We start from the raw sequence: 22923 nt of genomic DNA, 5'->3' as shown, positions 1-22923 counted from the left end.
GGATGCTGCACCTTCCTTTGAAAAACATTTCTGTAGCAGTTATTATGTGTCAGGACTTGTTCCAGGCAGATTCTGAATATGAATCCATTTCATGATTGTAACAACCCCATTAGACAGGTACTATTATGTCCATTTTACAGATGGGGAAACTGAAACATGTAGCTGGCACACGGCAGAGTTGGGGCACACCCAGACAGTCTGGCTCAGAATCTGCTGTTAACCATTAAGCCAGCCTGACCTCAGAGCTCTGCCCTTTAACTTTTCCAGAAGTTTTTACTATTCTCCCCCGTGATCCGCCTAAACTAAGGAACATATAGAGATCTGGTGCTGGTGAGAGTGCAGAGGCTTTGCTGGATGAGAAGGGGTCCCTGGAAGGGTCCTCAGGATTGAACAATAGAGCAACACAAGATGCCCAGAGGAGATTTTCCACAAAAACATCAGCTTTGTTGGGAACAGAGAGAGGAAAGCGGGTGAGGGCGAGGCTGGGATGTAAGATGCAGTCCATATGCGATTACATTAAGACACATGTATATATGTGTTTGGCAGTCTGCGCACATGTGGTTCTGGTTGTGTGTGAATGTGTTTATGCATTCGTGTTTGTGTGCCCACTGTGTGTGTGTGTGTGTGTGCGTGTGTGTGTGTGTGCACCCGTGGACTTGCTAATGTACTGGGAAGGTGCTAGAATCAACTCCTTCTATAGCGACTTGGTGTCTGCTGCGTAGTGAGTTCATATCCACATCTGGGTTCATTCTGCCTCCGAAGTACCAGGTCCTCCCTGTGTACTAAATGATTCAGATCACTCTTCTCCTTGAGCCAAAGGAAAATGAAGCTGAGAGAAAAAGTAAAGAGAGAATTCTAAAATTAACACTTCCCCCCCCTCCCGCAAAGGGCCATTATTTGCTCAGAAGTCCATAGGATGAGCAATACCCTTGGAGATTTTCTCTTCTCTTGAATGAAGCTGAGGCACACAATTGGAGAGGACCACAGAGTCCCCTGGTTTGCTGGCTCCTATCCATGTGGGCGGCCAGGACTTATGCTGGTGGCTCATAGGCATTAACAATTTGGCCATGAAGTCGGGACCTGGCAGGGCCGTCCAGGTTCCATTTCCCCAAACCCTTAAAAATTTAAGACCCCTATTTAAGACCAGCCCTGCTGTCCCCAGAAACACTGTTTATACAGGGCTTTTCCAGAAGCCACTGCCTCTAAGCCGACAGGAAAAAGGAAACAGAGAAAGTCACTGCTGCTGTAGTTTTAGCACAAACTGTGGGCATTGGTCTGTCTGAAGAAGTGTCAGCCCAGGCTTCTCCCATTTCCCATTGGAAGGTGATGGTTGGGGTGATATTCCCAACGAAGCAAAGAACGGGGTGGGTGGAGGCGACCAAAATTGCTTGGCAGCCAGGAGGACAAGCAGCACCAGCAGAGGGCGCCACCGCGCTGACTCTCATCTTGCTACAAGATCCAGGCGAGTGGAGGGGGATGATGTTCAGAAAGGCCAAAGATGAATCGATTCAATACTGTACCCCCCTCCTCTGTCTCCGTCCCGCTCCTGTGTCTTTTCTCTTCCCTGCCCCCTCCTCTGTCCCTACCTTCCCTCTCCTCTCTCAGTCTTTCTTCCCATCTCCAGCCCCCATCCCCTCCACAACCTGAGCGGCTCACCCCAGGGAACCTCAAGTCTGGTAACTGAGTGTTAATTATGTCTGAGTGGATTCTGGAGAAAAAGAAAACCATATACTGTATCAGCAGAGAAATGGTTTCACTATGAGGAAACTAATGATGCTTTTATCAGGAACAATATAAAGATTGCTTTTTCACTAGTGTGTGTCCCATAGGGTTCAGGGCTATGAGATATTTCTGTATCTGGCTTTAGGTTCCTCTGAGCTTTTACATAATCAAATCAATATAGCCATGATTCACCCTCTGGCAACAACTGCTCCCTGCAAGTTTGCTGTTGCTTCTTGAGTGGCTAAAGAGAAAATAAATAAATATATAGAAAGGAACTTATTATGAATCTGTAAACATTGATTTGTTTGGTCTTCAGTCTTCCTTCTTTAATTGCTCTGCATACACATGCACACATACACACATGAAGTGAGCGTATAAGTTCATGGCCAGAAAACAAGGTGGCTGCGTATTGCCCCAGTGTTGCCCGTGGTCTGTACGGAAGAGGCTTGTTCTGATTTTCAGAGTCAGAGATTTGTTGCTTGCCTGTCCTCCAGTGTCCTTTTCATACATTTTATTCATCTTCTTTCCCATCCCTGTGAATCCCCTACATTCTGGGCGTGATTTTGGTCCTTGCCTTTCTCTTTGAGTCACATTGTTTTTATCAGGGATTTCCCACCCCTACGCCTGGCAGAAATGCTCTCCCTTGGACTTACATGTCATCCCAGTGCCATCAGCAAGGCTCAGGCTTCTCTCTCCCCTGTCCTGAGTACAGCTGATCTGGGCCCCAAAGAGAACAAATATGGGAGTGGAGAAGAGGAGAGAGAGTGCCTCTTGCATTTCCTCGGGAAACACACCTTCCCTTCTAGTTCCTCCTGAGTGTCAGCCCAGACTTCACCATTCACAGAAGGTTAGCATTGAGAACAGCTCTTGAAATCTTTCAAAAGAAATATGATTTGCCACTCCTCCCCCCCACCCTGTCCCTTCTTTCTCTAAGTAAATAAACAAAGACATCTTTCTTTCAGACTAAAACATGGGGGAGGATTCGGTGTCATAGCATTCTGTCATCTACTTTTCATAGACAAATTCAGATGACAGGGTCCTCTAAATATGGCCTTTGAAATGTCACTGGCTGCTTTGAATCAACATAAAGTCAACTGAGAAAATAGGTGTGTTTAGCTGGGTTTTGAGAATAAAGGTGGAGCCTCTTAGGCATCTGGCTGGTCACAGGTACAGGCGAAGATTGTGTGGGCATTTCTATTCTTGTCCCAAGTGATAGAAGCCTTGTTCATATATGCTTCCTTTTTAAAACCTGCCGCTCAGAAGGAAAAACAAAAATGGAAGTAATAACAGAGACAAGACGGTAAAAAAAAAACAAAAACACTTATGTAATCAGATGTGCTGAACCTTGGGGATGAAGTCATCACAAAAATAAAATGGCTCCCTAATTATGAGGAGTCTTAATGTTGAAACCATGTTTCCGTGACAAGGATGCCATGCTCCTCTGAGAGGACAGCAAGAATGGAATTCTTTAAAGATCTCCCTTCTTTGGGTAAGTATTTGCTACTGGACAACATCATCTTGCAGTCCTGTCAGCCCTGTTACACTCCAGGACTTCCAGACACCTGGGTAGACATGATCTAGCTTGTACTTCAAGGAAGAGAGGGGATATTCAAATAGTATTGGGTATCACCATGCTAGCAACACAGTGTGTTCGAGTATGGAGTCACAATGGCTGCCATTTATTGGACACCTGCTGTGTACCAAAGATTATGCTAGGAGCTTTGTGTGTATTAGTGCCTTTGACTAATTCAAATCCTCTGGACAGTATAACAAAGAAAGTCTTATTATTCCCATTTTATGAAAAAGGAAACTGAGACTTAAAAAGATTAAATGATTTGCCCAAGGTCACAGAGGTGGTATGCAATTGAGCCTCTTTAACCTCCAAAATCAGTGGACTTCCCACCATGCCAGTGTCACAAAAAGTGTGGAAAACATGCCAAGGTGACATCGAGTGGCTCCTGGACCAACTTATACAAAATTAAATAATTTAATGCTCCTTTTAAATGCTCACATATTTAACCGAAAAAATTAGCCTTTTCTAAGAATAATATGGCCATTTTTTACTTTAAAAGAAAGGAAAGCAATGTAAACAAATTAAGTAAATATATTGAGATGGTAGAAAGTGCTGATATGATGAAAATCACAAAGGAAGGACACAAATGACTGGAGGTTGGGAAAATACCACAGTCAGCCACACCGCCTCTAAGGGCAGGAAAGCTGAGATAGTGTTAGCCACCTCAAATTCTGTGTTGAGAAGGATTCTGAGGCCCCATGTGTTATCTATTAGTGATGTCTGCCTTGGGGTACCATGCAGGCTTGCGGGGAACTAACAGTGACTTGTGAGACCTCTTTGATCAAGCCAGCTTGCTCTTTTTCCAGAGGAAGAAGAAGCCCAGAGAAGCTAACAGAGCCATTCAAATGTTTTGAGTCAATAATTCTACAACGAACAGCCTTTTTCTAACAGGTTCAAACATTAGTTTATAGTTCCCTATCAATACATTTTGCCTTTTGGGGAGGGGTGGGGGTCATGCTATAGGCAAAACTTCACCCAGTTTAAGGTATTTCCAGTAGACAGGCATCACTGGACTAGAATCCTGTCCGACTCCATGTGTGATCTGAGGAAGTGACTTTTGAAGTTTCTTCCTCTGCACAGATCACCACCATTATAGTGCGGTTGTAAGGGTTGGATGAAATATACTACATAAAGCCCCAATTATGGTAAGCAGAATACAAGTTCAATAAATAGTATGCTTTGTCATTCCCTTATCCGTACAATGAATGCTGTTCAATGCCTACTATGTGCATTAATTTCAACCAATAGTGTTTGCAGGGCAATGAAAATAACAGGCAATTTATTTGTCAGGGCACGCTTGGAAGGCTCAGCTGACACTTCCCGACGCCTTTCTGGACATCATTTCTTTGGCACACAGCCCTCCATCCTCACCAACACACGAACACCCAGGCCCTGACCACATGCTCTCACACCAGAAAAATCAGAAAATACACTAAGAAAAATCCAATAATACTTACTTGAGGTTTTTAAACTCCTTGGGGGTAGATAGATACAAGGCAGTAAACCAGCATAGGGAAAGAAAAACAGTTAAAAAAAAAAAAAAACTAATAAAAAAAGTCCCATAGGAAGGAAATGGGAACCCCCCGCCCCCCAAACGGAGCTCAATTGTGTGGTTGCCGTAGCTGCCTTCCTGGAAAGGGGGCCAGAAGCTGAGTGCATAGAGCACTTAGACTGGAATTGTTTTCTAAACAGACTTTTTTTTTTTTTTCTCATGTATTTTTCACATATTTTAACCTTTCTCAAAATGTCCTGGCCAAAAGCAGTAAAAATGCTGTACTATTAAACTTAAATTAGGGGCCTGTGTCGGCTGAGGGACCCAGATGGGTTTCTTCTGGCAACTGGGGAGAGGCCGAGGGGGGACAGCCAAGCATAGCTCACTGCCCTCAGGTTCTCGCTGGGTGCAGAGGGAGAGCTCAGCTCACTGCGGCCCCTGGCTAACGATGGGGAAGGCCCTCCTGGGGGGAGCAGTGAGAGAAATTTTACAAAATAATGAAGGGACGTATGTACATTGAGAAGTTACAGAAATTAAATGTGCATGTTTTCAGAACCAGCAAAAGAGGCTATGAGTAAAGTTTCATTTTGCATTCCTAGTTATAGAAAGGGAGGGCCTCTTAGGACTTAGCAGGGGGTGCCTAGAGGTGAGGTATTAGGGGGTAGGGAGTGGCCCAAGTTTTATTCAAAACAGTAGGTTTTAGCTAAAGCCAAGTTGGGCAAAAGAGACATGTTCACAAGTCATCACCAGTTATGGCCAAAGAAAAGTCACTTTCGATCTTGTGATTTTCTCCAGTCTTTGGGGACCAAACTGGAAGCTTTAGGACTTTTTTTTCTTCAGGAAAGCAAACTCTGGGTGAAGTATAAGTTTTGGGTGACATGTTGGGTCACCTTTACTATTATGAGAGCCCAACACAACCTGACTTGGTCAGAGGGTACCTAAAGAAAGTTCTGTTTTCAGGGTTGAGTGGGTTTATTGATCTCATTGGAAAATGAGCGTTTCAGCTTCTCTCTGAGGAATCAGCCTGGATGTGTCAGCAGAGTCCCTTTGGACACATCGACCCAAGCTGAAAAATGTACTTACAACATTTCATGTCTACTGATTGTGGTGCTACTGGCTGTGTTGTCTGAAGCTTTATTCCTGAAGAAAGAGAGGGAGGGGGAACAAGGATCACCTCTCTCCGCAGACTGCTTTGGCTCAGGTCTGCACCCAGGCACAGAGAGACAGGCCTACGGGCAGTAATGGAAGCTGTCAGGGACCCGCTGAGCCTTGCACAAAGATTGTTGCAGTTGGGAAGAGCCTGTAGCTCGCAGATGTTTTGCAGCAAGGGCGGAAGAGTACCTTGGTGGTACTGTAAGTACCACCAAGCCTTACAGTTGGGAGTCCAAGCTTGGGCTGCTAGGACATGACCGAAGGAAAGAAATGTTTGACCAGACATCTGAGAATATCTGTTTTGTTTTGCCCGTATGGATGCAGCCTGCCTGGCCTGAGCTGCAACATGGGGACCCATTTGCAAACATGGGCAATGCTGATATGGGCAAAGCCCACTTAGGTTATTGCATTTTTCCTATTTAAATCTTTCAATAATGCGAGTTTCTTCCTGTAGTATTCTAAATCTAAACTTTCAGCATTTGAAGGGAGGGGACAGAAACAAACCTGAGGTATCTTGGTCACCGGTTGCCCTCTGGTTTTCGAACCCTTTTTCCCTCTCCTTTTCCCAACTTGGGATACTAACGGGCCTCAATTCACTGGTGCTTGCATCCCCCCGACAACAGCCTGCCTTGTACCCTGATGAGAAGAAAGGTGATGCTGAGAGAAAGAGTGTATGGTGGCGTTATCCTGGGAGGAGGACCCCGCCCAAAAAAAAATGAAGAAGAAGAAAAAGAGAGGTTACATGTTGGTCATGTTTCTGTGGGCTTTTTAAGAATGCCCAGGCTCCCGGCCGGTGGTGGCTGCTGGTTATCGGTGGCAGAGTGATGCCTGGTTTATTCTTAGTAAAGTGCTTGGGGAGTGTGAGCCCGAGGGGCTCTGAAATGGAAGAACAGGTAAGCAGAGCGAGGCTTGCCCTGCCTGTCTTTTGGAGCTATTGAAAGCTGGAGAAGGAACATAGATGGAGGTGAAGACCCAGACATTGTTGCATTATGAGTGCCCCCGACTCCACCTCCTGCCCCCCAAATCATGATTGTTTTATGTGGTTCTTTTTCCCTTTGGTGAGGAAAATGGGATGTGGTGTCAATTACTGGGAAAAATATACAAAGTCCTAATGGCTAATCTATTCTTCTAAGTATGAGGAGGGCTACTACACCTATGAGACTTGATCTAATTGTGTAATAAAACTCGAATCATCTCAAGCAGGATCGGACCTGCAGGTCTGTTTCAGAAGGCTCGGGCTGCCGTGCCACTGCCCTGGGTAGGGGAGCGGTGAGCTGACCCTGGAAATTGCTTGTGGGGAAAAACAGAGTGGGGCCTGAAGGGAGGCAGGAATATGGCTGCAGGGAGCAATGAGGGACCGTAAAGATGTTGGACCGTAAACAGTATCTTCTTCTTTTATGTGTCTCCGTGGTGGCACTTGTTTCCTCAGCTTGAATGTCTATGTCAAGAACCTAACCTTAGAAAGAAATCCACGGTGGTGCTCCATCACATTCTCTCCCTTTTCTCCCCTTTCCGGCTCTCATCTTGTGTAGGGTGTTGTTTAAAAAACTCACGGTGCCAAGACTTTCACATAATTTGTCTTGTTTATTTTAATCGTCCCAACAATCTTCGGTGGAAAATCCAATTATCATTTTACAGATGAAAAAAACCTAAGAAAGGCAAAATTGTCCAAAGTTACATTGCTAAAAAATGATGGCACTAGGGCTCAAATCTGGGTGGGCTTTCTAACTCGTTTCTGTCCTTTGCCATTCCTCCCCAGCTGTCCCTGGGTGCAACACACCCTCTTTGCAAAGCCCTGCTAAGTGATTTGGGTATAAGGACAAGGTGGGAGGAGGCTCTACAGGGGGGCATGTGTAGTAGGAAGCTGGTAGAAACTCAGATCCTAAAATTAGCTTTTCTTCTTTCAACTCTTTCTGATCCCATCTAAAAACATGAAAAGGCTTGCTACGCCCTTGCATGTAAGTCCAATGACAGCTTCTAACGCCACTGCAAAAGGCAAAGCCTCTGTTTATTTAAGCATTTGGAATTTTTTTTTTTTTTTTAAAGAAAGAAAAATACATCTGGGAGTAGAAGTCACTGGGTTATAAATGAGCTCTCACCCCACCAAAAAAAAAATAATAATAATTATAATAAAAATAATGGCACCATATTCTCTGATAAACCAGTGCCAGAAAAGCTCTTGGGGATCAAGTTTTGTCAGTCCCCAGCTTTTACCAATTTAAATTCTTGGCAGAGTATTAAAAAAAAAGTATAAGGTATTTGAAACTCCAGTCCCTCAGGTACTAAATCTAGTGTTTCCTGGCAATAGATGAATGTTGCTGGAGTGAAAACCTAGCACCACAGGACCATATCTCCATGGCTGTTCGTATTTATACTTAACAGAAAAATATGTCATTCTTTCAAGATCTCTTTACAGGGCCAATTTTTTTTTTTTTTTTTTTTTTTACATATTACCCACCCTTTTCTGATAAAAATGAAGGCAGACCAAGGCTAGGACACAGACTTAGTGTGTTAGTGTGGTGCTCTTTTGGTACCAGAAACCATGTTTCCCCAAAGCTGCCTAGTTTCGTAAGCCACGGATATAACCCAGACGTAGGAACGGACTCCGGACCCACAGCACTCTATGGAGGTGGTGAGTGGAATAAGCACTGCGGTAGCCTGGTGGCATTCACTCCTTGGTCACTTCACATTTCCTTGTTCTTTATACTGCGTCTGTGATCCACAAGGAGAGTTGGAACTGTATGGTCCCTCAGAAGTCTTTGCCAGAAACTCGGCTTGGCAAAGGATGTTCAACTCTTTCTGCACAGCTAGCAAAAAGATCCCTTTTTAGTATCAATGTCTATACTCCATTCATGAACTATGGGTCATCTTTTATATCCTGGGCTCCTGCAATTTTACCTGGTCACAGAGTTGCAGAATATGTTTTCCTACTGCACTGCTTCTAATTAAGGTTCTTCTCTTTCCTTTCCCCTAATCTCTGCTAATGAGAGTTTAGTGTAGAATTATCTGGAAATACCTCAGTTAACTGACCTCCCTGCGTCTGTGGACTACATTTCAACCTTTATCATAGAAGAAGGAAAGAGGACACATGTTTATCGAACACCTACTATGTTTTGGGCACTATGCTTAATCCTTATTCAATTTTAAAACTTGGGTGATGAATTATAAACCTCACGAAGAAAGGCATGGTATTAATATTTTAAGTACTTTGAAACCCTGGGAAGCACTGCATAAAATATTGCAATGTGCCACTTTCATTTCTTTAGCCAATCTCGAGTTTCCGATTTTTGCAAGTGGAAAATTCACCCCTTCACTTTCAGAAAAATGAATTTTTAGTCAATGTGTTAAAATATCTCAACCCTCAGTACTTTGTAAAATATTTATATCATAACCTGAGGGACACAGGGATGTCTTTGCAGGAATGGAAAATAACTGGGGTGAAGATTTGCAATAAGAAGTTGCCACGGGAACTTTCCCTATCTCTTGTGAGTACCACTTAAGCTTTTCCTTGGTACAAGCTGGTGAGATGTGACTCAATCGTCTAAAGCAACTGAGAACCACAGCATCAAATCGCAGCAGCAATGAGGCCAACTTTTCCTTTTCATCCTTCTCCCAACGTAAGACAGCTGCCCAAGGCAGCCCCTGCTCTTTGTCCTTTCTTTGTATTCTTCTTCTAAGAGTTGTTCATCTATTCTCACAATATCAGTCGAGACTTCTACACTAATCTCTCGGCTCCATGCTGTCTTCTCCTTAAGGCTTCGGTCCTGTTTGCCCAGCTGCCTGTAGGACATTTAAACATGGTGGCCTCACCTCAAACTCAGCATGCCCCCAGACAAACCCCTTTCGCTCCCAGAGTTCCCTGTTTTAGCCAATGTCCCCATTTTCCCATTTATCCACATCTCAAATACTAGAACCATTCAGACTTTCCTGTCTTTTTAATATTAACAATCATTGCCATTTATTAATAGTAATAGCTAACTTTAATGGGATTCTTCCTGTATGCTTTGCCTCATTTGGCTTCATAGTCTCATTGAGCTCTCATCACAGTTCTATGAAGTAGATGTTATTATTATTATTGCCATTATTATTCCCATTTTCTAGATGAGGAACCAGCTCAGAGATGGGAAGTGATGGGTCAAAGTCACAATACTGAGTGTGGAACTTAAGTAGATCCAGATCTTGGTTTGTCCTTCTCCAGAGCGCACACGTAACTCCCTACACTATATGGCAATCAAACCGAGTCTGACCCATTCTTCCTAAGAAATGTCTCTCGAAGCCATCGGTCCTGTCCTAGTCCCAGTCCACCTAGGCCCACGTCATCTTTCTCCTGCACTGATTTCTCAGCACCATGATTTCCCAGGATTCAACCTTTTCCCATCAAAAAGATTATTAAGAGCTAATCCTTTAAGATACAGTGTTTACTATATTGACTAAGAACCAACCTCTAGTGGTTCTCTATGAAAGCAGCCTTAGCCAAAATGTATTCTGGAATATTCCACACACATCCCCTCATTGGAGGGGCAAGAGTCTGCTCTGTGCCAGGATGGGGAAAAGACAGATTAATGGAGCTTTTACTCTAACAAAGAAGTTAGGCATTGAATCAAAGTTACAGAGGTGATGAGTGTTTTGAGGAGAAGTTCAGAATGCTTATGGGAGCCCCTGAAAAGTGATCTAAGCTCATCTAGATTAGATCTAGCTGGTCAGGGAAGCTACTTTTAGGAAGATCCATAGGGTGTTTATAGGTATACATTAGGGTTGAAGGAAACAAAATACATTGCTTTATTTCAAGTCTTCTCAAAGCCTGACAGCGTGCTAAAATGTAGTGTGACCTTCCAAGGAAGTGACTTGGTAATAATACATCATTTCCCAGATTTTTTTGATCACAGTGCCCTGTGTTTTCTGAAGCGTCTTACAGGGTGAGTGTTCCTAGCAGACTAGTGTAGGAAAGTCTGCTCCAGAGGATCAAGTTCAAAGTCCTCATCCTGGCCTTGGTGTTGCAAACACAATTATTAACTTGACTTGAAAAATGTTGCCTGTTTTACCTATCCATTTCCCTAGCCATTAATGCAGCCACTTGCTGTTACCATGGCTGCGCTGTGCTTGTCACAGGTGCAGATCCACCTCCCTCAGAAAATGCTGCGTTCTTCACACAACACACCAAATCACATCCCACTATCCAAGGTCCAATTTGAAGTTACTACTGCAACTAAGAAAACTTTTTTTTCTTATTACATTTGCAGGTCATATGGCTCTCTCATTTTCCAATCCTCTAGCTCTCAGATACACAGGAATCGAAAGACCTTGGTTCAAGTTCTAGCTTTGAATTCACTATCTATGCAACCCTGGGCACTTGGCTTTTCTAAGTCTCAGCTTTATCATCTGTAAAAAAAGGAATATATTCCCCCAAAACTGAATCTATTTTCCCCCCCTTAATGAAATGGTGAATAGGAGCATGATTGTGGAGAGAAGGAATCTTTGCAGAAATCTTCTGTCTTGGTCTTTGAATGAACTCACTGGGCTCTTTCCAGAATTCTGCATGGCATCAGTCTAACGCTGACTCTTCTTGACCTTATACTAAGAACACAGCTGGGAATTGGGAATTATGTCCACCACCTCCTTTTCTACACCACCAACTACCATTCTCAGCCAGATTACAGCCTTCAAAGCCCAAGATTTTAATGGGATACCTTGATCACCTTCTCACCTTGGCTGGCCCTCGGGGCAGGTGGCAGAGCAGACCTTCCAGCATGGTTGTGAAGACCAGTAAGAGGAAGCATCTGCAAATAAAGCTGAGATGTCATCACTGCCTTTGTTGTATTCACCTTGTTCTAATAATATGGTTATCTCATGTGGACACGGAATCTCTTTATCTCTCTGTGGCTGGTATAGAGAAGAGACTCAATAAGCATTGCTGAATCAAAGTGGTAATGCAAGGAGTACTTTGAAGAACCATCTTTCTATATGTCTTCCTCAAGGAGCCATCTTTGACTCCATCCCAAACTAGATTAGGGGTCCATGGTTCTTGATCTTTTCCTTTGGGGTGCTCCTGACTACCACATATCAAGGTTTAGGGATTATCTGCCCAGCTGGTGGTCAGCTTCAAGATAACCAAACCTGCCTTGGCCACTTGTGTTCCAGAACCTGGGATAGTACGTGGCACAGAGTAGACCCTCAATAAATCTTTGTTCAATGAACACATTAATGAACAATGGAATGAATGCTTTTGGATGAACCTAAGGTAGAGGGTGTTTCATCTAAAATATTTATTAAACTTTTATTATGTATACACTTTTGCATCTCCTGAAAGGTAAAATCCATTTAAGACCTTGTTTCCTTTAAGTTCTCAGATTTTCACTCCACGCTAGAGTTTAAAGGGATCAAGGACTAAAATCAGGTAGATCTAGAGTTGAGTCTTTTCCTCAATTTATTAGCTGTGTGAACTTGGGAAATTTACTTAACCTCTCTGTGCCAGTTTTCTCACTATAAAATGGAAATTATAATCCTAAACTTCCAGGGTGATTGGGAGGAGTAAATACAATAGTGCACATAAAATCTTTGGCATAGAGCCTGGCATACAGTAAACCAATAAATGATAGCTGTTGTTACTGTTGGAATTGTCATGTGTATGTCTCCAGCCTCAAAGAGCTTGCAGTCTAGTGGAGGAGACGCAGGACACCTTAGCACTCACATCATCAGACAGGCCTTCATAACCTCATGCTCAAGTGTAACCAACCCAGCAACCTGAGATTTATGTGGACCCTTCTACGATCATGTTCTGTGTCCACATAGAAAAGGAACTGACCTTACTCCATTCGCTATGTACCCTTTAGAACCCAGTTGGAATTCTAATTCCCCCATGAGAAAGCCATGTGACCCTAGTAAAGCTACTTTACCTATTCTCCTTTCTGGTTTCTGTTTCCATGCTTATGAAATGGTGCTAATGATACTTATTGAGCTGCAGTGAAGATTGAATTAAATAAAATAGCATTCATGAAAAGGCCTTTTGTAACATTCCCCCAGTTACCCATACTTGCAGGGAGCAGACCTTAATACTTATATAGAGAGACCTTACGCTCCTGGGGCTGGGATTTCACTCTTGCCCCTGTACACGAATGCCACAGACTGTCCAAATGTCCTTGTATTTGGAGTTTCTGAATCCAAATACAAGAGATAAAAGGATTCTTCTTATAAGGACTCTCTCAGCTTTCTGGTCCATCAGCATAGGGGAAGAATGCAGTCCCCTTTCTCTCCCAAGTCTAGACTTCCTCTCTTCCCATGTTAAGCCTGCAAGGTGGTTCTGGCTACCTGGGCCTACAAACAGAAGGAACCAACATGGCCTGCCCACTAGACCCCTTTCTGGCTCTCGGAGCCAACAGTACCCCTTTCCAAAGATCCAAAAAACCTCCAGTCCCCTGGAAACCCCCTTGATGCCCCTTTTCCAGCCTTTCTGAATCTAGAATCTCATTTCTCTGCCTCCCCGGGAGCCCACTCGCCGTTCTCCTCACCTGCAGTGAAAGGATAGAAGCGTTGTCTTCTGACTCCCACTCTTTTTAAATTTCTGGTTTCTGTAGTGGCTCTTCAGCATGTCTTACTGTATGTCCTCGAGAGCCCTCAGGTCCTAGGAAGAGATGGAGGAGGATAAAGACAACTACTTGTCATGTAACAACATTCCATTCTCTTAGAAGTTTATACGGCAATGCCTCTTGAAGCGGCGAGTGATGTTGTGGAATAAGTAGGGTGATAACTTGGGGACGGGAGTGAGACGTTGAAGCATGTGCTCCAGTAGGTGGAGGCTGCGTGGGGGAGCAGCGAGTGGGAACCCAGAGGTGGCGCTGAGGGACAACAGAGACCAGGAATATCGATGGGGATTAAATTGTCTGCCATGGAGTCTGTGGAGACTCACCAAATTTTCTGTAAAATCTACACTGCTCATCAAAGCACTCGCGCAAATGGATTTTTTTTTTCTTTTTTGTGTGGAACTCTTATAGGAGCTGAATTCCCCTACTGTGTTGGTGCAGGAGAACAATAAAGAGTGCTTGAGTTGAGACAGGAGCTGGAGGACAAAGGGACCACTTACACCTGGCTTCCAATGTGACAAAATCTACGATAATGAGGAAAGGAGTCGTGGACATGGGAGCTTCGAGAACTACCTACCTTCCTGGCAGTCATGAAAAAAACATCACGGTGCCTGTTCTCATGGAGCAGATGATCTCATGGAAAAAACAAATAAGCAAACACCCCAACTCGAATCCAAACACAATGACCTCAAACCGATAATGGTGGGAGGCCATTAACTTCTGACTAGGGAAATCAGAGAAGTATTCAAGCGTTTTAAGGATGACAAATATGGAGAAGGGTAAGGCCATACATGAAGGTGTACAAGAGCATGTTAGGGTTTAAGGAAGCAAGGCTGAGTGATATCACGAGACTCATATCAAGAATGGGGGCCCATACCAGGGGGAGTCTTAAAAACCACTCAGTGGAATTGGGGATCTATTACGCAGACAGACACTGAAGGATTTTTAGGACATGTGTGACATAATCCAGCTAAGTCTGACAGCTAGTGAAGGATAGTTTGGAGGAGTAATGCATGAGATGCTCAGAGATCAGCTGAGAAATTAATGCAGTCATCTAGGTGAAAAAGGATGAAAATCTGAAGGAGGGGTCCTGGCAGGCCCCCTTCTCAGCTAGACAGGGTGGGTTTAATTGTCCTCTTGGATGCGCCTATGGAAGAGCTCTCAACTCCAAGTAACCAATCCTAAGAGCCCGGCCTGTGTATCCAACAACAGAATCTGGCTTTGGTTGTTCTCAACCCTACTTTCTCAGTTCCTATCAAGCTCCAGTAAAGCAGGTGATTGGCAGCTTAGAAATGATGCTGGGAGAAGGTGTGGTTGGCCTGTCAGTAGGGTAGCTGGGTGCTGGGGGAGAAGGATTCATGGGAAGCCGCATGTGAGATTCAGCTGCCTATTGATCAAGCCCATTTGCACGTGAACCTCATCATCAACTCCTGCTTAAGCCCTCGCTTCCCAGGTAATTGACTCTCGCATATTGATTAAGATGTTGATATGTCCCAGGATTTCTCAGCGGTGATGCAGGCTCGCCTCCCGGCAGGCAGGGCTAGCAAAGCTCCAGCCTGTCACTGAGCGCTCCTTAATGGATAAAGCTGTCATCTGAGAGCTGGAATGTCTTGCAGGCACAAAGACGAAATTAACTGTTCAATAATGTATGGGACATGGAAAAAACTTTACCCAACAACTCGAATTGATTGCTGTAAGTGTTTTGACTGCACTTGCCTGTTTTGCATAAAGTCAGCGACTTTGGCTAGCCTGATTTTCACGCACAGCCATTTCTCAGCCTCTTTCAGAAAAAAGAGTTGAGAGACTTCGGTAGCTGCCAGGAATAGGCTGTCTAGAGGGAAGGGCGGTGGGTAGGGTGGGGAGCAGGTGTCCACTGCTGACACCTCTCCCTTGGGATCCATGAATGATCCCTGGGCTTTAAAGCAGTGTGTTACTGGCAATCCTATGGAATCTTGCTGGAATTGATCAGCTCAGGTATGTGGGTGAATCACTGGGTGCGGAATTCCATGAGTTCTGTGACTTCACTTTGCCCGTGGTTCTTCTCCTCTCCCCCTGCATTCGGCTGAGGCCTCTTGCAGAGAGGTTGTCAGTCAGACCTCTGGGGGAAAAGGGCGATTAGGTCACACTTTTAACACCAGTTTGATAAACAATTTCCATATCATTTAAATTGGACCTTGCTTATTATTTGGGATTTGGTTAAACACGTGCTCTCTAACTATCCCACAGGCACTAGAAAGCACTGCATTCCTCCCTCAGTCTGCTCCCTTTCTAACCTGGAAAAGGGGGAAACTATCAAGGTAGCAAACCTATACTCCACGTCTTTTCTGCCAAGTTCAGGCTTTTAAAAACATAACAAGATCCTTTGAACATAGCTCTGTTTTATCACAGGATCTTTATTGAAGTTTTAATCAACACAAGCAGCTGACAAAATAGGAGACTGCAGATTCGGCTGTACGTTATGTATCCTCCTTGTGAGTCTGAGGAAAATATCATAACATTAAAAGAAGAGAAAATAAACAGCCTCGTTTAAAAAACAAATGAATCCCAGAAAACCAAGGAAATCCTCTCGCACCCAGAGGAAGGCCTGCCGTGTGGCATGCCGACTGCGCCCAGGAGTTGGGAGGCTCATGGAGAACATTACCATAAAACAAATAACCAGCTCGTTTTTTGTCGCCCACTATGAGTGAACTCAAAACCTCAGGCCCACATCCAAAGATTCCTTCTCCACAGGCCCAGCCAGCTAAGGATCAGGCTGACACCTCTGTAGACGGGAAGGAGGGCACAGCCCCTGTGTCCAAATCCAGATCCTTTTCTCCATCCAGCCACTGTGCCTTGGCCCAGAGCCCCCTCTTGTCACCGCTGCCCCCATCTCCCTTACTTGTTTCCTTTGTTCCCTTCCCCCATGATGAGACAAACACACACCCGTCTGAGTTTCTCCACTTAGTGTGAAAGAAAGCGCTGGATGAGGAGGGAGGAACAGTTTTCTCTTTCGATACTCATCCTTTTTTGAAGCCAGGCTGCTCTCTTGCACTCCAAAAAAAGGCATCACCTGGGCCTGCTAGCTATTGCATTTCAAAAGTGGTACATGGGAACTATGGAAGAGAGGGACCCTGGTGGCTGCAGCCCAACTGGAAAGGCTCCTGTTTTTATGACCAATGCCGCCTCTCTCTTTACTGAGACAGGAGGCGAATGCCAGAGCAAGGAGAATGCCACCTGCTGGTATCGGGCGGGGAAACGTGGTATTGTGATGGAGAACTGGGCTCCCAAGTTGTGTAGATATGGATTTGAGTCTGCTCTCTGCCACTTAACACGTATGGCATTTGCGAAATATGCATTGACAAAAGAAATAAACGAGGAAGAGGAGAACGGTGAGGATGTGGTGCAGACGGACTACCCCAGCAAAGAGGGGATACAAAGGTCCAGAAAGATCAGCTGGATTGTAGTCCCTTAGGAAGGTTTCTTGAAACGATACTTTAACTGGGTTATGAAATGACAGATGAATACTGATTCTGCGTTGAAAGACTCAAAGTGTGACTAATCGAGATGTGACAAGAGAATTGGCCTGAGGGTCCTCAGGGAGTCTGGATAGTTGGATGGGACCACTAGAATGCCAGATGGGGCCTGGGAGTGAGCATCAGATTCTGGCAGGATCTGTCATTTGGGAATGATCACTTGGCCGTAATGGAATGATGATGATTAGGCCACAGGGAGTCGGGACACATGATCTGTCCAGGGCAGCCACCGAGGTGTGGAGCAACAAGGGCCAGGACTAAGGCTCTGGGTATCAAGATAAAGGAAAGATACAATACTGGCAGGTCTTGGGGCAGCTGCCCAGCCATCCTGAGCCTACCAATATTGTAATGCGCTCACATCAGGGTTTCCATCTTAGAATTACAAACTTTCCAGGAGGCTTCCCTGGACGTTCTTATTTCTGTTCATTTTATTGGTTTGTAACCAGATCCGGAGAACTAGATCACTAAGCCAAGACTTCTCATCTCCATCATCCTTTCACTTCTCTTGCTTCCTGAGATAGTCATCCCATGCATGCTCTGGCAGGTACTGGGGATTCAAAGATATAAGGCCCCAGGTCCCTCTTGCCAGGTATTCTCAGCCCACAGCAGACAGACACACTGACACACCGCCATGGCCAAAGTGCGGAGGAGACCACCAGGGCAATGTGACTAACTCAAGGGAGAAGCACAGTTCCCAGGTCCTGCTACCTGTGGATGGTCAGAGCACACAGGAGCGTGGCCTCTCCAAAACAAAATAAACAGAGTGGTTCCAAGCCTTATTCATTGCACTGGGAGGAGAGAAAGACTGGGGAAAATGGGGAAATACACAGAAGGGCGTGGTTGGGTCTGACCAGGCCCTTGGCTTGGTAGAAAAACCAGGCTGGCCCAGCAGCAGCTCCACATGTGAGCCCTGAGGCTTTCAAGAGTGCTCAGTGGATGGACAGAGAGGATTCTTGGAAAGGCTCCGCAATCATCTGGTCACCTTTAGCTTCTAGACTTCCCAAAGTACGGAGAGTACTTGCTCTTTAGCCATAGGGAAGAGCAATAAATTAGGTCAGAACTGCAATTTATCCTCGTAGGTAACGAGGGGGAATTGTCCCAGAGCTTGGGTGACCAACAACCAGCTCCCCAAATCTGTCTCAAGGCAATCACAGTAAATGATTTGCTGTGGCAGGAATGGAAATGATTTATTCTGAGAAGCCTGTCAGTACTGCTGTTAAATCATTTGTATTTTGTTAAGGAACATGAGTGGGCTAGCCGTTCCCCAAACTACATTCCTTTGCTTCAGGCCCCCATGCCATTTCCATAACTGGTTATTTCAGGTGACAATGAACAGAAAACGATGGTAATGGCCCCAGGGTGGTCACTTTTCCAAGGGACTCTGAGTATTAAGTTTCCATTACTTATAGTCTGTAATCTAGGTCTCCAAAAGGAAATGAGCTGCTTCTGTAGTGGTCACAGAAAATCAGGCTTTTTTCCCCCTCCTTCCCACCCTCTGTTTTGTCAATTTTCAGGAAGTTAAACTAAGAGTTAAACCAAAGGTTCTCTGTGGTCTCATCTGTAAGAAACACATTTATTTCTCCCACAATACAAATTCTAACAGGCAAGATAGGAAACTGAAAGAATAAGAAGCAAATAATAAAGCCAAACAAAATAACGTTTATTTGCCTGTTTCCTTTCAAGATGTGAGTCCTGTTATTGAAAATGCTCCAGGCAGAGTCCCCAGCTGGAAGCACGTCCCCAGCATTTCCTGCCCTGATGTACGACACACTCATTCATTCTCCTCTGAGGAACTTTGCTTCAGGTCCAAGGAATAGGATATGGCGGTTTGTAGGGGGAGGTAGCAAACTGGGTCCAGCCCAGACAGGCCCAATGTGCAGGGTTTCCGTTGACTGCTGCCACCGGAGTTGGTGTGGTGCTTTTCTCTGCCTCTGCTAAGACATTGAGCAGTGTCTGTTTGAAGTCTGGTCTTTGGGAAGGAGACCCAAGAGAACATGAGCTGGTCTTGTCTGGATATCAAAGTCCAAATTAAAAATTTATTCCAGTGTTTGAAAAATTCCTGGCCAAAACCTTCATATGGATTAAAAAAATACAAACTCCCTTGTTTCTTCAGTGTCTCCAGTTGAAAACTAGAGGATTTATTCCAAAAGAGAAAAATAAAATAAAAGGGAGGCCAAATAGTTCCATAAATGGACTCAGGTCAGACGGCTTCTTAGCTAAATCTGTAAGGAAAATAATCTGTTAAACCACTTTGGGCAACTGGGAAGCACTTGTTTTAGTTATCATTTTTGAATCCATTTTTCCCCCCTTTCTTATTGCATGTCAGATGACCTGGCTTTTTACTCCTGGAGCTGAAGGGTAAAGAATAAGAAACAGCTTCTGCAATTCCACCCCCACACCCACCTACACCTCCCTGGACAGTAAAATAGAGATGAAGCCTTTTTTTTTTTTTTTTAAAGTTGTGAGTTTAAAGAGGAAAATGGTGGCCAAGCAAATAATCTAATAGTAATTGTGAAGTTATAGATAATAAGAACATAAAAAATCATTTAGGCAAAATGAGGAAAAAAATAAAATAAGGGAGGAGCAAAAATTTAAACAATAAATTTAAACCAAGGCTATTAACAAAATTTATACAAGAAATAGAACTAACCCGATATGGCACTTTCCCCATAACAGGTTAGTTATATTTCTTCTGTAAATTAGTGAAACATGGAAATAGAAGTTGAGAATAAGAAATTAGCTCCAAGGGCAAAACACCGAGAAGAAGGATCGGGATCAATATATCAAATTCAAATGGAAAGCAAAGGGCAGAGTAGAGGAAAGTGATAGAACCATATCAACAGACAGAAGCAACGGAAACTATCAATGGAGACACTGCCAGCACTGCAAAGACATAAAGCAACCTGTAAACGATGAATGCTAGGACTCAAACGAACTTACCCAGGTCTTGCAGTCCAGGCTTTTTGCGATGGTTGTTTTGGTAAGCATGGTAATTGGAAGTATCACTTGTATACCTACCATCCGTGTACAGTTTGGTGAATGTTTTAGAATGAGCACACCCCTAGGACCACCATTCACATCTGACCAAGGAGCACGGCCATTACCCCAAGGCTACTGTCATGCTCCTATTCTCCACGTGTTACCTCCCTTCACACATCCGTCAGCACAGATTAGTTGTGCCTGTTTTTTAGGGTCACACGGAGTTATAAAGTATTTTTTAAATTTCTTTTTTGCCTCTCTTTCATTCAACATTATATGTATGATTTTTAGCCATGTTTTTGCGACAGAGTGGTATTTTCCCCATTCTCATTGATATGTAATAACCGTTGTATGAATCCACCACAATTGAATCATTCCAATGTTGATAGATATTTCTGTTGTTTCCGGTCTTTGACTAGTAAAAAGAGAATTGCTTTGAACATTCCTTTACGTGTCTTTTGGGTCACTGACACATATATTTCTGTGGGTATAAATCTAGGAGAATGATTGGGTCATACGGTATGCATATGTTTACTTTTAATAGACACTGCAAAACAGTTTTTCAAAGCAGTTATACCTGCTTACAGTTCTGCTAAGAGTATGTGAGATTTCTTGTTGCTTCATATTCATACCAATATTTAGAATTGTCAACTTACCTTAAATTTCACACATTTAATGTGTAAGTGGTTAATATTGAATTATGATTTTAATTTCGCATCTTTTCATAAATTTGTCACCAATTTAGATACCTTTTATTGTGAAGTGACTGTTCAATTGTTTTTTTCCATTTTTTTAATGTGCTGTATGTCATGTTGTTGTACTGTAAGAGATTTTTAAATAGTCTGGATACAAGTCCTTTTTCTGATGTATTTTTGGAAATATCTTCTCCCATTCTATGACTCACATTTAATTCTCTTAATTATATGCTTGTATTCCTTTTCTTTCATAAGAAGTTCTTAATTTTAATATGACTACTATATCAATCTTTTGTTTTATGGCTAGTGTATTTTATGTCTTGTTTAAATTTACCTACATGAGGTGATAAGGATATTCTCATGTGTTACATTCTAGAAGTTTTGTTATTTAAATTTTTTACACTTAGGTCTATGATCCATCTGTAATTGCTTTTTGTATATGATATGAGATAGCGGTCAAAGTAATTTATTTTTCCTTTTAAAAATCCAGTGTACCCAACCATTTATAAAAAAGACCATTTTTCACACACTGCATTGCAAGGATGGCTTTGCTGTAAATCAGGTGATATATATATATATATATATATATATATACACACACACACACACACACACACACACATATATATATATATGTTTGTTTGTTTCTGGATTCTCAACTCTGTTCTATGTGTCTATTTGTCTCTATTTGCACCAATTTCACACTGTCTCTATTACCATTGCTTTATACTAATAAGTTTTGATATCTGGCAGATATCAAACTTTCTTCTTCAATTTCACCTTGACTCTTTTTTTCCTTTGCATTTCCATGTATATTTTAGAATTAGCTTATCAATTTTCATAAGAAACAAAAGGAAGGAAGGAAGGAAGGAAGGAAGGAAGGAAGGAAGGAAGGAAGGAAGGAAGGAAGGAAGGAAGGAAAGAAGGAAGGAAGGAAAGAAGGAAGGAAGGAAGGAAGGAAGAAAGGAAAGAAGGAAAGAAGAGAGGGAGGGAGGAAACCTGCCAGGATCTTGATTAATATTACTCCAAGGCAATAGGCTAATTTGGAGAGCATTAATGATTTACAAAATTGAGACTTCCAATTCAATTTACGTGGTACTTTCCTTCACTGGTTTTAATCATTAAAAACTATTCTCTGTAATGTTTTGAAGTTTTTATGCATAAATCAAATGCATATTTTGCTAAATTTATTCCTATAAAGGTACATGAATTTTAAAATGCTATTATAAATGGTATCAAATTAAAAATATTATTTTCTAATATTTATTGTCAGTATACAAAAATATAATTGATTTTTCTATGTCAACCTTATAGTCATTAGTCTAACTAAATTTACTTATTTAGTCTAATAATTCACCTGTAGATTCTATGCTTACAATGATGTCCACAAATAACATCAAGAACATGTATTTTCTAATCCTTAGGTTTTTTATATTTCTTTTTCTTGTCTAATTACCATGGCTAGACCATTCAGTACAACATTCTATAGAAGTGGTGAGAGTGAACATCCTTGATTTGTTCCTGATCTCAGGTAGAAACTAATTAGGTATAGGTTTATTAGACATACTTTTTATAAATTAAAGAGTTTCCTTCTAGTTCTGGTTTGATGAGAGTTATCCTTTCAATCATTAACAAGTACTAACTTGTATCAAATGCTTTTTAATCAGTTATTGAGGTGGTTATACGGTTTTTTCTTTATTCTGTAATTATGTTGAATTATATTGATTGACTTTTAAATATTAAACCAACCTTGCATTTCTGGAGAAAACTTTGCTTTGTCATCATATTTGATTCTTTTAATATACTTATAGACTTGATTTGCTAATATTTTGCTTAGGAGTATAAAATCTATGTTTCTCCCCTATAATGTTCTTGACAAGTTTCAGTATCAAGTTTATGCTGGCCTCATTACATGATTAATAAAGTGTTTGCTTTTTTTCGTATTCCCTGGAAGAGTTTGTGTAACATTCATACTATATTTTCCTTGAATATTTGAAAGAAATTTTCTACTCAAACCACGTGGTCCTCAAGATTTCCTTGTGGGGAATTTTAAATTATGGATTCAGTTTCTTTAATAAATATATAAATATTCAAATTATCTATTTCTTCTCATATCATTCTTTTTTGCATTTTTCTAGTGATTTGTCCATTTCACCTACATTTTCAAATTCATTAAAGTAAAATTATTTATAATATTCTCTTAATATTCTTTAATGCCTGT

The 22923-nt window shown here is 42.5% G+C and overlaps 1 long non-coding RNA gene across 2 annotated transcripts in view; it reads left to right on the top strand.

Annotated features, from left to right (window-relative positions):
* The window catches only part of LOC117032526 (uncharacterized), a 79110-nt gene extending 57553 nt beyond the window's left edge, over positions 1 to 21557 (top strand). For both annotated transcript variants that reach the window (XR_004424740.1, XR_004424741.1), the window contains 2 exons: positions 13928 to 15209; positions 18712 to 21557. This is a non-coding gene — a long non-coding RNA (uncharacterized LOC117032526). The remainder of the gene's footprint in view (positions 1 to 13927; positions 15210 to 18711) is intronic.
* Positions 21558 to 22923: the final 1366 nt, after the last annotated feature.

This window comes from Rhinolophus ferrumequinum, chromosome 12, assembly GCF_004115265.2.
Source record: "Rhinolophus ferrumequinum isolate MPI-CBG mRhiFer1 chromosome 12, mRhiFer1_v1.p, whole genome shotgun sequence".
Lineage (NCBI taxonomy): Eukaryota > Metazoa > Chordata > Mammalia > Chiroptera > Rhinolophidae > Rhinolophus > Rhinolophus ferrumequinum.
This window is presented reverse-complemented; position numbering and strand designations above follow the sequence as displayed.